This window comes from Argopecten irradians, chromosome 2 (assembly GCF_041381155.1).
Source record: "Argopecten irradians isolate NY chromosome 2, Ai_NY, whole genome shotgun sequence".
In the NCBI taxonomy this organism is placed as follows: Eukaryota; Metazoa; Mollusca; class Bivalvia; order Pectinida; family Pectinidae; genus Argopecten; species Argopecten irradians.
This window is the reverse complement of record NC_091135.1, coordinates 9,633,567-9,646,391: the sequence shown is the minus strand read 5'-3', so window position 1 is coordinate 9,646,391 and position 12,825 is coordinate 9,633,567. Positions and strand designations below refer to the sequence as shown.

The following is a 12,825-nucleotide window of genomic DNA, read 5'->3' as shown; positions in this document are numbered from 1 at the left end:
ATGAATAACTCATTTAATGATCGTGTTTTGTACAATTTATTTTTTGTTTTTGATGTAATCGTTTTCTCTATTTGAATCATAACACATAATTAAAAGAGTTGCAAAACCAATAAAAGCATAAAACAAAAATATCAAAGCGTACAAGAGATTACTTATAAGGAAAGGGATGTAACGATCACACTTTATCGAATATTAGGGTTATAATTCATGTAAAAGATGTAATATTGCAGAGTGATATAGAAGCTGTGCAGAAAGGCATTTTACAAAGAGGTACCATTAAGGACTTTATTGAAACCCAGAGCATGTGATCATCAGATGTTTGATTGGTCGGTTTGTTTTGTTTGTTTGATTGAGTTAATCGTCCTATTAACTGCTGTACGGTCTTGTCAAGTCGCCCTCCCCTGTGTTTAGTGTGGTGTGTGTGTGAATGTCATCATCAGATATAAACGTTGCTGGAAAGCATGTTAAAACGGAGCGTCCGTCTTGTCGTAGAATACAACTCAAGGGATAGCATGTGTGTGGCAATTGCTATTTCCTTGTGATGGTTTACTGAATAATTATCGCATGCAGTTTACTGGTATAATAACTAGTAGTTTTATTGTAGGACTACTACAATATGATTCAAACGACATCGACCAGGTTATATTGGGAGAATAAGAGCTCTTCTTAATTTTGTTGAGCGCTAAGCAGGAGCACACATTGTCACATTCATAGACAATTGTGTGCCTTTTTAAATGACATACATGTATCTACGCCTTTCTCAAAGGAGTGTCTTCTTAATTTTGTTGAGCGCTAAGCAGGAGCACACATTGTCACATTCATAGACAATTGTGTGCCTTCTTAAATGACATACATGTATCTACGCCTTTCTCAAAGAAGAGAATGACCACTTGTAGACCAAACTGCTTGTCAGAAACACAAATAATGGCCAAATGGTTACACTTTGTCCCAGTTTGAAATTTTCAAAAAGACAGACTATCAAAATGTACACGGTGAACAAACAGCAATGATCATCGTAAATACCTCCTCCCTAGATAGTTGGGTTCACAAATTGAATTCATGTGCATTTGTGTTCATGACATAAATCGATTTATTCCTTTAACACTATGTCTGACATTTCGCTTTATTGATATTTTGATACCTTAATGGAATATTTTTTTCTGGTGATGAGGTCAGAATTCATAATTGTAGCTGTAAAATGAGTTCCTGGTTTTCTTATCAAATTTCCTGGTTGACATAATTTATATTCATCATGAAAATACTAGGCTTATCTATCATAGATTGTGCAACTGTATTTCAAAGGTGTTAAAGGAATAGCTGAAACGTCATTGAATTGATGGAAGTGGTATCATGGTAAAACTTCGGCTTACGCTAAGGTCAAAACCTTATTATGCAAGATAGTGTTGTTATGCTTAAAAGGATATAAAAGTCATGTGTCTATAATGTAAATTCCCCAATGTATTCGAGATCAGAAATGTCTTAGTTCTTATACTTAAGATTTTTTTCATTTTGCTATCTCCGCAGACATATTTTTATTGCTTTCATGAGTTGTGAGCTCTGCGTTAATACCAAATATGTGAGGGAACTAAAAGTACTAAAAACATACATAATTCAATAATTGATTCTTTCTCAGTATAATTTCAAACTTAAATTAATAATTGATTCTTTCTCAGTATAATTTCAAACTTAAATTAAAGATAAGTAAGTGTTTTATAGTTTATGACTGATATCACAAGTAACCTTACAAGTTTGGTTGAAACGCAAAGCAGGAAATGTAAACAAATCCGTGACTCATCGTCAAAGACGTAAATCTTAGTAAACAGTTGTTCCGGTTTGTTTGTTTGTTTGATTTATTAACGTCTTATTAACAGCCAGGGTCATGTAAGGACGGCCTCCCATGTATGCAGTGTGTGTTTTGGCAGACTGCGGTATATTCGTGTTGTGTCTTCTCTTATAGTGGATTTCTTGCCCTGTTCATAGTGCTATGTCACTGAAGCATGCCACCGAAGACACCAAGCAACACACCCCAGGAAAACAATGTCGCAATCTTTTCCCTGCTACTAGCGCGTGTTAATAAACTATACAGGATACCATTTTTGTCATTCTTTCAATTTTACAGATATTTAGCTTCACGAAAATACGTTGACTTCGAATATAGCGAAGTTTAATCCCGCGAATAAAAACATCCAAGTATATAAAATTCACTTACATTACTGGGGAAAAAATAACACTTGAAACTCAGCTTCAACATCGTCTGATTTAATTCAAAGAAACTTTAATGTATATTTTACAAACTGACGTAAATTCTTACAGATAATATTTTCAACATGGCGTTACATAATAAAACTTAAACCAATTTACCTACAAAAACCAAGCGAAATGAACAAAGAAGCACCCAATGTTGCTATATACAGCAAGCATTTTGTTCTACAGAACTACTTGGTGACCAGGTGTACCCAGTTATAAGCCGCATGTCCTTCACCATTACGTGTGGTACAGGGGATCGCGCCTCAGAAAGGTCAACTCTATCTATCAAACTTACTTAACTACTCATAACTATGTTTCACATAAACCGGCTATAACAGATTTAATATTCTAACGCCGTTACCTACATGATCTGAAGTCATCTTATATTTCGTCATGATTAGGTTCAAGCTCAAGATTGCCAATTAAAATAGGTCACTTTAAGAGTCCTGCTGGTTGTGGTTCACGTCTTGAATCCGTATATTTTGTCATCTCGCAATATGATCACTGCATTATATGCTGAAATCATTTGCTGCATTCTGATTAAAATACATCTCCTTATTGACACTCCATTTTATAATGGATCTGACAACATTTCATTTGAGATCATGTTTTGATGAATCGCTATATACAGTGCAGGACGGTAAGTCTGCGCACCTAAGACTTTCGTTCCTGTGTCTGTCATTTTATTTTCGCAAAATATAATAAAATGCACATTAATAGAAAGGCTGATGTTTAATCTTTCGAAACAACAGAAAAGAAATTAAAAATTCATCAAAATATTGGAGTTACAAGTCGTAAAATGTGGTTACCTCCACGTCTCTGCGGATGTTGACATGTCCAGTAAGTCTGCGCATGTGTAAAATATAGTCATTTCCGGAGAGATTTCACTTGGTATAGAGGCCAATACATGTTAGGTTGGATTATCGTTGTCGTGTGCTGATTTCAAAGTATTTTCTTTTGAATGAAAATATAATAACTGTTGAACTAGGGATTAAAATAAGAAACATTGTCGTGTAACAAAACTTTTCATGATTTGATCTAACTCTTTATAACAATAAAACATTTCAACACGAACTTTGATGAATTTATGACAATGTTTTGCCGTGATACGAAATTTACCGACGTCTGCTATCCTCTTGACAACAGGAAATGGCGTCGTTTACACATGCGCAGACTTACCAGACGCACAGAATCACCGGACACAACTGTACTTCAGTTCGATTGCATTTTAACCATCAAGATACATTTACTGAAAACGGTATATCGTTCTAACCCACATATACATAAAGCTTTGATTCATGATCCAATATGAAAGATCACCAACCAGAACTTTCACCTCTAATGGGATGTTATCTGGTATTGTATAAAACGGAGTAAGAATTAGGATGTTTAAATAAGATTGCATTTGCTGTAGATGACATCGACATATGATGTTAAAGAGAGAGAGAAAATGACCGCTAGAAAATGGCATTTGGAAGATGTTATCAGATCTAGTATGTAACGCAGTCAGAACAAAAATCTGCACTTTATGTTTTTAACTCAATTGTAATTGTTTTAACTAAAAACTAACATTTTAAATCTAAATGTCGTCAGTTTAGAACAGTTGTATGTTATTAAACTTCCATTTCGCTTCATTGACATTTCAAAATATATATTAATAACATGATCATGATTTTGCGTTTTCTATGTTTTAGTTATGGGAGTTGGTAAATCTTCTTCTGGATAATCGTTTACTTTGGTATCCATAGTAACACCGGAAGTTGTGACATGGTTGTGCAATTGACCTCATCCTTGATCGTGACCCCTTGCCAGATAGTCATACCCGTCTGCCAGATCTTCCGCGGAGAGCCTGGACAGAAAGTGAAACTAGGTTACGTACATTTATATATACAGAGAATACAATGTCAATGTCATAAACTCTATGCTGTATTTTGGCGAGGGTTAAGAAAGAAAAAGCATGGCGAGTTATCAAGCCTGAAGACATTGACCATGTCAATATCAATGTATATTCTGTCTGAAAGTAGATGAGAAAACTGAGATCGATTCTAATAGTGTGGGGTGTATTAGTTTAATTAGTTTAACGTTCTATTAACAGCCAGGGTCATGTAAAGAATGCCAGGTTGGTTGGCGGAGGAAAGCAAGAGTACCCGGAGGAAAAAAAAAACATCAACCAGCTGTTAGTACCTGGCAACTACCAAACGTGGGATTCAAACCCGCGACCCAGAGGTGGTTGGCTTGTGGTTATATGTCGAGACATCTTAACCACTCGGCTACTGCGGCCCCCGAATCTAATCAATCAGAATATATATTTCCCTAACGTCATATGCAATTTTAACATTTGAAATGTATTTACTGACTGGTCTAGGATGTTTGTCACCCCTGCTGACCACATTTTCAGGCACAATTGAGATCAAAATAACAATAGATGGAATTCCATAAATAACATTTCCACATATATATTCTGTTACTGGCATGTAATTCTTTAGATGTGTAATCATAATCTGTGTGTTGGTATAACTCAGACAATAGATTGTTTACCTTGGGGGAACACATTGTTAATGACAGGGACCGGAGTAAGGTGCTGCGTAGTGACGTTAACATGACAAATACAGAATGGCAGAGAAAATTTAGTTTCTAGTGAAATGATGAAGTGACCAAAGCCGAAGGGAACAAAAAAAACTACTATCTAGTTGAAGAAATGTTGTGAAAAATTGATTAACATACAGAAATATCAACAAGTTAACTTCGCAGTAGTTAGGAAAAAGAACTTAAAACACATATTTCATAGGGTAGAGAGATCAAGCCTTAAAATGGTGACGTCATGACGTCAGAAAATACCTCTTTGGCAAAAAAAAATGTAAATCTCTTAATATTGTCCAGTATCTCAGATACGCATGGTCAATCATCTATGTCCATTAAACTGATAATTTACGATTGTAATGTTCCTGTAATATGCTCTTGGCTTTCAACGCTAAATTTTTAATTATCGAAGATGACAGATCTATTGAGTAACTTTGGGGCCATTCAATGGAAGAAATCGAAATCCGATATTCGAACTATTATAGCTAATATATGATCTATTAATGCATAGACTATTTGGGAAGCATGATACAACACATGGGTATCAATTTGTGTAACCGTATTTGTCTTGATGAACAGATGCCGTTAATAAAGCTTTGGTTAATTTATGCCCATCAATTGAAAGTAAAACGGCATTGAGGGATTAAAACGATTGCAAATAAAGGATTGACTTCATTGACAAAACATACTTGTAAGATATACGATCGACGAAGTTTAAAAAAGTGAAAGATAGTGTGGCTTGATTCACACATGCCAATTTCCTAACAGGACAATAATATATATTACATTTAATGTTCCTTGATACTTTTTTCGTGCATTATGGATTACTAAACATTTCAACTTGTGGTATATATACATGTATAGGTGATACCACGTGCACGCTGAATATGATGAACTGGTTGTATCAGCTGTCTGGGGTAATTTGTCCCGCCACAGCTCTGCAACATTCAATATCTGTCAACTGAAACTCCAAATACTACCAGATCAACTTATACCACCATACGTGATACCATGTGCACGCTGAATATGACGAACTGGGTGTATCTGCTGTCTGGGGTAATTTGTCCCGCCACAGCTCTGCAACATTCAATATCTGTCAACTGAAACTCCAAAAACTACCAGACCAAACTTATACCACCATACGTGATACCACGTGCACGCTGAATATGATGAACTGGTTGTATCAGCTGTCTGGGGTAATTTGTCCCGCCACAGCTCTGCAACATTCAATATCTGTCAACTGAAACTCCAAATACTACCAGATCAACTTATACCACCATACGTGATACCATGTGCACTTTGAATATGACGAACTGGGTGTATCTGCTGTCTGGGGTAATTTGTCCCGCCACAGCTCTGCAACATTCAATATCTGTCAACTGAAACTCCAAAAACTACCAGACCAACTTATACCACCATACGTGATACCACGTGCACGCTGAATATGGCGAACTGGTTGTATCTGCTGTCTGGGGTAATTTGTCCCGCCACAGCTCTGCAACATTCAATATCTGTCAACTGAAACTCCAAATACTACCAAACCAACTTATACCACCATACGTGACACCACGCTGAATATGACGAACTGGTTTTATCTGCTGTCTGGGGTAATTTGTCCCGCCACAGCTCTGCAACAATTAATTCAGCACGAATAAACTGGGGATTACTGCCTCCCCTTTTAATGTGTTAAGTGACATTATGTCATATGTGAATATATCTTAAGATTGAGGAGAATGACAATTAAATTACGTTTGGCATGTAACCATGCAAGTCAAAATATATAAATGCTACCAGTAATTATGTAAATAGGCTGTACAGTTTGTGTTTTTAATGCTATGCGCAACCGGAAGTGAAGTGACAGTTGAAACTGTAACCAGTAATTAAATGACCACGATGGATCTTCACAAGTTAGAACTAGCTTACAGCGATCCGACCACAGCGATTCAGCGATTCAGTATACAGTTTCATGTTACAGAGAGTGTATAGTCAACTTGATTTCAAGACATGTATTCCAAGAAAAGATATTAAAACATGAATTTATTATATAATAACAAAAGGTAAGAGAAGGCCAATATGTAATATGCTGAGGAATAAAATAGAAATTGGTACATGTATGTATGTAATTTAATTTTGCTTGTAACGAGCATTTTCATTGGCTTAAAAATTTACTTTATCAGCTCATGAAGGTAAAAATGGCGTTGCCGTTTTAACGCTGCCTCTGATTGGCTGAGAAAACAGTGTAATAATTTCAAAGACAAAAGAGTCCCAAAATGAATTTCGAATACTGAAGAGGAAGTCTTTAATAAATCGAATTATAAGGATTAATTTGAATATATTTTTTGGAATACAAAATTCGCGGTTTATTTAGAGTACACTAAGATTTTTGTGCTATATCTACATAACATAACATAAAAATTAATACAAAAAATTTCCTCTACAGTATTTATTTTGACACTTTATTGTCTTTGAAATAATTACGCGGTTATCTCAGCCAATCAGAAGCGACTTTACAAACGGCGACGCCATTTTCCCATTTTTTTTCAGTTAATTCTTAAATCCGATGCAAGAAGTATACTAACCCTGAGTGAGGGGACACATCGTAGAAGCACAGGACTGTATGTGAACTTTGACCTACACCATCCGCGCTTTATCATTGGATTCTGTATGGCAGGTTCACTGTCGGCGAAGGATAAATCGTACTGTCCCAGTTTGTCTAGTAGTGCATCGGTATCTGACTGGTCTGAGTACGCCTCTGATACTGCCAACAGAAAAAATGGATATCAAACATAAGAAAATATGTTACATACCACATCTCAATACTATATTCAAAATTAAACAAATTAAAGCAGAATTCCAAGCGTATTTTTTTTAAATCAAATTTTATTAAAAAATCGTAATTCATGTATTACATAACATTAAGTGTCCTCACACAGGAGGAGATTCATTCAACACCTAACCATATATACTTTTATATGTATTTTTTTTCACTCAGCCTTGTATATTTTATAAACTAGTTTAGCCTTACTTTTGTTAAAATATATCATTATATATAATCCCTTCACACATCTATAGATACCTCTCAACTAGAGGAGGATTCCGGACAAAATATATGGCTGATGAAATGTGGCCTACCTAACCTATTGCTTTCATTCTCCCATAGTGAGAGGTACAGAATGTAACTAGATTTCAAGAGAAAAAACGATAATATTATTGCAATACGCGATGCAAGCGTACTTCAACCTTTGGTTAATTTTTAATAATTTATTTTTGTTCATAACATACATTTATGTGAGAGCCCCAAAACATTAGTTCAGTTATCAAGGAAATTTTGAATTTTCGTACTTTCTTTCAAAAACAAAACTATGGACGAAAACTAGCATGTAACTGTTAATGTTAGCAGCCAAATACCACGACCCATGACTGACGCTCAAACACTTTGAAGATATAAAACATCGAAGGATATGCTGACGTAATCGTTCACATCTACCACTATGAAGCAAACCAAATGATTATCGAAAAATTAGTCACTGCTTTCAAACCTCCCACGGCAATCATAATATTTTCAGTGACATGTGGGACATGTTTCTGAATTTAGGTCGCTTATGTAGTTATTGGAATATAAAAAAATCTTGTTTCCCTCATCCCATGGGCTTCATTGTTACAGTGAATGACATTTTGTCGTCAATAGCATTACCACGAATTGAATTGAAAAGGTCAGCTATTTCACGTAAACCAATAGTATGTACAGATCAAAGGTAGGTCTACCGGGAAAACATGCACGACATTAGTTCTACTTCTGGCAATGCCCGATTGGTTCCAAACCTGCCTACTGCAGACTATTGTATCGAGAAGAAAATGTATGGATGCAATATCTGGGTACAGCTACGGGGAACAGAATACATTCCAGTATTCAATTTCACCCTTACGTATTAAGAAATGTTCATTATTCTTTATTCTTTGTTGGCGTGTCCATATTGTATTGTGTAAGTCAGTATTGTTCAGTATACGTTTTTGTGTGAGGCAAAATAAATACGAAGATTAAAGGACAGAAAACAATAAGAGTCGTCACGATAGAGCGATGGATCATTAAGTTAAACTAGGAGCTAAGAACAATACAGTTTCAATCGCTATAACAATTTCCAAACCACCCAAATACACTAAACCGGTAGATATAGCACTATAAAAAGGGCAAAAGCTCCACTATACAAGAAGACACTGCGCGAATATACCGCAGCCTCCCAAAACACACACCACACACTACATACACGCAACACATCGCATACATGGGAGGCCGTCCTTACATGACCATGTCTGTTAACAGGACGTGAATTAATCAAAGAAACACTTATAATATTCAACAACCCAAATGCACTAAAGTGGTTAGGCTTGTAATTGGGTATATGTCAAAATAATAAAGGCGAAAGAACTTTATTTACCATTCAAACAAAGGATAGTATAAATGTAGAGAAAGAGAAGATAAGAGTAGCAACAGTTACAAACTGTTAGGACATTGGACTATGTGAGATATCAGCCTACGTAAGTCAGAATTTTTTCTGGAGTGGAGTATTACGTTTGCCTGTGGTAATCTGAAGAAATTCCCAGTGTCTTATAGATACGTCGTAACTACGGTGGCTATCGTCATTCATGAGATGTCTCGATCGTAAGGCAATGACGGAGACAGAAACCTTGTTAGGTGTCCGTAAATCACATGGGTAGGCCGACTAAAATCTGGGAAAGTCAGAACTCACCAACTCTGGGGCATAGTTATGTACCTTGGGATTTTCCATCATGATGATATGGAAGGTAAATGTCATTTTTGATAACAGAATTGTCTGCTGTTTCTGAAAGTAAGCCAAAACGGAGATGATATGAGTGTGAACTGAACTGTTTTGTACTCTGGACTTATCTGTGAGATACAATGCCGTGGTACTGGTCGACTTTTCCGAATATGCAACGATCGTAGACTGATTATGTGAATTGGTTATTTCTTAGAATTATCACAATTAAACCTCATGGCACCATCAAAGACGGTCGTACAAATGTCAATCTAATTCAGTATGTGTATAAACATTTTAAAATATTATGTATGCACAATGTAAACAAGTATTGATCTTGATAAATGTTGGAAGTATTAAAATAAATTTACGTTAGAAAAATTCCATTTTTCATGATCTATATGATAGTAAAATTGTACCCCTGGATCTCTATGCATGAAGATTGTTTTTGAAATCAGTTTTATCACAAACGCTTTCCGTTTGGCAAATTAACATGGAGACACGTCACAAACATACCGCAGCCTCCCAAAACACACTTGTCACTCGTAAAACACATAATCCATAAAAAGTCACATGCTTACGACATGTTGCTGTCAGGTAATTAGTAAATAAATGGTACCACTACGTGAACTAAAACATGAGAAAGTTAGTGATTTGGCAGATACTGCCAAACGATATTCATTGAAAATGTAACATCAGACAGACAAGTTGTTCTTCATGAAACTGGCATAAACTCACTTACGAACTTTGTAATTAGTGTTTTGTAAATATAATCGTGAAATGTCTTTTCGACAAAATTCACTTTTTGTCGGCATCGCTGCAGGGCAGAGCCAATTGTACATATTCCGATTGAGCTAAAACGGAGACTAAATTATGTATTTTACTCTAACCTAATTTACATGTTCATTCTCTGTCATCTCTTTTAATAACGTCACACTTTTAGACGTGGAGAGCGTTTGCACTATAGAACATGTGAACGATCTTTAATGTCAACGACAAATGGTCAGCGGATATGCTATGGAATACTTCAGGCTACGCTTATCATTATACTTGGCTGAAGTAACATTGTTACATCCCACATTTGCAAATTCGTTGAAATTGCTTGGGTTTTTTTTTCTGTCAGTGTTTGGGTTGTATGCGTTTTTTACAACAGCAACGCGAATGTTTTAACGGGCGGGAGAAATCAACGAATGTGCAAATGTGTCAATATTCCTTGTCTTAAATAACAACAGATGACTGTAACAATGTCAATATTCTACTATCCATGCCACGCGTAGGGACATGTATGCAACAATACGACTTCCCTACGACGTTTAGACATGTCGAGAACAAGCAACTCTCGGGAATTAGTTGATTTCTATTTAACCGTTATTTGCTTTGATTTGCACTATTCGCAAAAATGCTTTTGTGCTCGAACAAACTGTTATGTTGTAACCAGATGCTCGACACATACAAAGCCATGCGTTTAAAATGGGAAACTGACGGCAAATACTATAAAGAAGCCAATGAGACGCAAAGAGCATTACTTAGCTTTGTACATTTAGTCAAACGTCTTTTGGGGCACAATAAATCTCCCTAAACAAAGGGACATAATAGAGTTCAGTAAATATGTTTCTATAAAAACAATAAAAACAAAAAGTTGACGTTTATATTCGTGTCTTGTACTTGTCTGATAATTGCATTGACCGCGGGGTACATAAGATGTGTAAATAGGAAATAAATTAGATATATATAACCTGTAGCCCGCAAGGACGCAAGAGGCCGTTCTGTGAGTTATATAATGCAGACACTGAAGACTCTCTCTAAATGACTTAATCTGTTAAAAAGACAAAGAATAATTAATAATCCATCCTAAATTACCATGATTTTTTTTCCTTTTTGTTCTGTTTTCCTACTAAATCCTACTTTCTGATTGGCCATTTGTATCTTCATATCTCAATGACGATAAAATCAGAGAAAAGCCCGAAAACTCGACGTTATCCATTGGAAAATAAATGGAATCGTGCGTTTAAACGAATATCAAGTATATTGAGTACAGTATATTCATTAAAGTCATTTTTTTTAACTTCATCGGGTTATGAAATACATTTTGTTTGCAAACTTTTGTGAGAATCCGCTACAAAATTTATTGCATACCTCGATGAAATTAAAAAATAAATAGAGACATCAATGCTTGACTAAAGGAGGAAACAACAGAATCAGATGAAACATTTATACAAAGTACACGTAGTTTGTCTTTATTTTTTGATGATTGCCTCGTATTTGAATTTAAAACACTAGATGGAAATCGCTTGTGACATTAAGATCGCTTTAATGGCTACTAGCTTGTTTTCCAAATACGCTATTAGAATGTTGTCGTTACTGGTTTATTGCTAATCCCACAAACATTGTCCTAAAACATTCTTACTAAATAGTTTTGTCTTGTGGAATTTTAACGCAAAAATAAAAGAAGATAACTATGTTTGAAACATTTTACCTAAGTGAAAAGTGACTATTAATAACCCGTTGTCTCAATCATATAACAGAGTACCTTAGCGTTATTTTAACTTATTATTGCGAAGCTGATCATTATCTTGATGTAACGCTTACGAAAACAATGTGAAATCTTCCATTCTTGAAATGACGCTTTGCTTCGGGGAATGAAATTATTCGTTATTCATTTAAAGCAGAAAGGTTTATGTCATTATAATGGTTAATTCCAAGCAGATAAGCAATTTTTACACTTTGTGTGAAATAACAATCTATATTTAATCAACCATCACATGAACTGCCAGTGTATAACACCTAAAATCTGTTAAAGTACATTTTCAGATTGAATGATGAATTATCCAGCAAATCCTACTTATTTTGTTCGTTTCAAATATAAACAGTTTGAAAATTCATTTATAGGCGTTCCAGTGAAAAGAATAGGATCAGCGTCGTTTGTTATTATCTCAACTTCAAAGAATAATTGGATTTCGTAAGTGGGAATTTACATGTATTATTATTAGATAATAGGTTAATGTATTTCTGTAACGCTTGCTGCTCATTATTTTATGTGACTTTGGATTTTGTCCGTTTTATTTTCTTTTTGCTCTGTGTGACACTACCTTGCTTTGAATGTGAATATGAAACTTTTCCTGTTTACTTTGCAGTAAATGTATCATCTAAATCATAAATTCTAGCATCAATTTATCTTGTTTCCTTCCAAATGTTTGCCATTTTTTACAATGGAAATTATATT

The 12,825-nt window shown here is 35.2% G+C and overlaps 1 protein-coding gene across 1 annotated transcript in view; it reads right to left on the bottom strand.

Annotated features, from left to right (window-relative positions):
• Positions 1-10,255: 10,255 nt before the first annotated feature.
• LOC138314386 (mediator of RNA polymerase II transcription subunit 1-like) overlaps positions 10,256-12,825 on the bottom strand; it is a 115,714-nt gene continuing 113,144 nt past the window's right edge. The window contains exon 17 of the transcript XR_011207370.1: positions 10,256-10,266. The gene's annotated coding sequence lies outside the window, so the exon portion shown is untranslated. The remainder of the gene's footprint in view (positions 10,267-12,825) is intronic.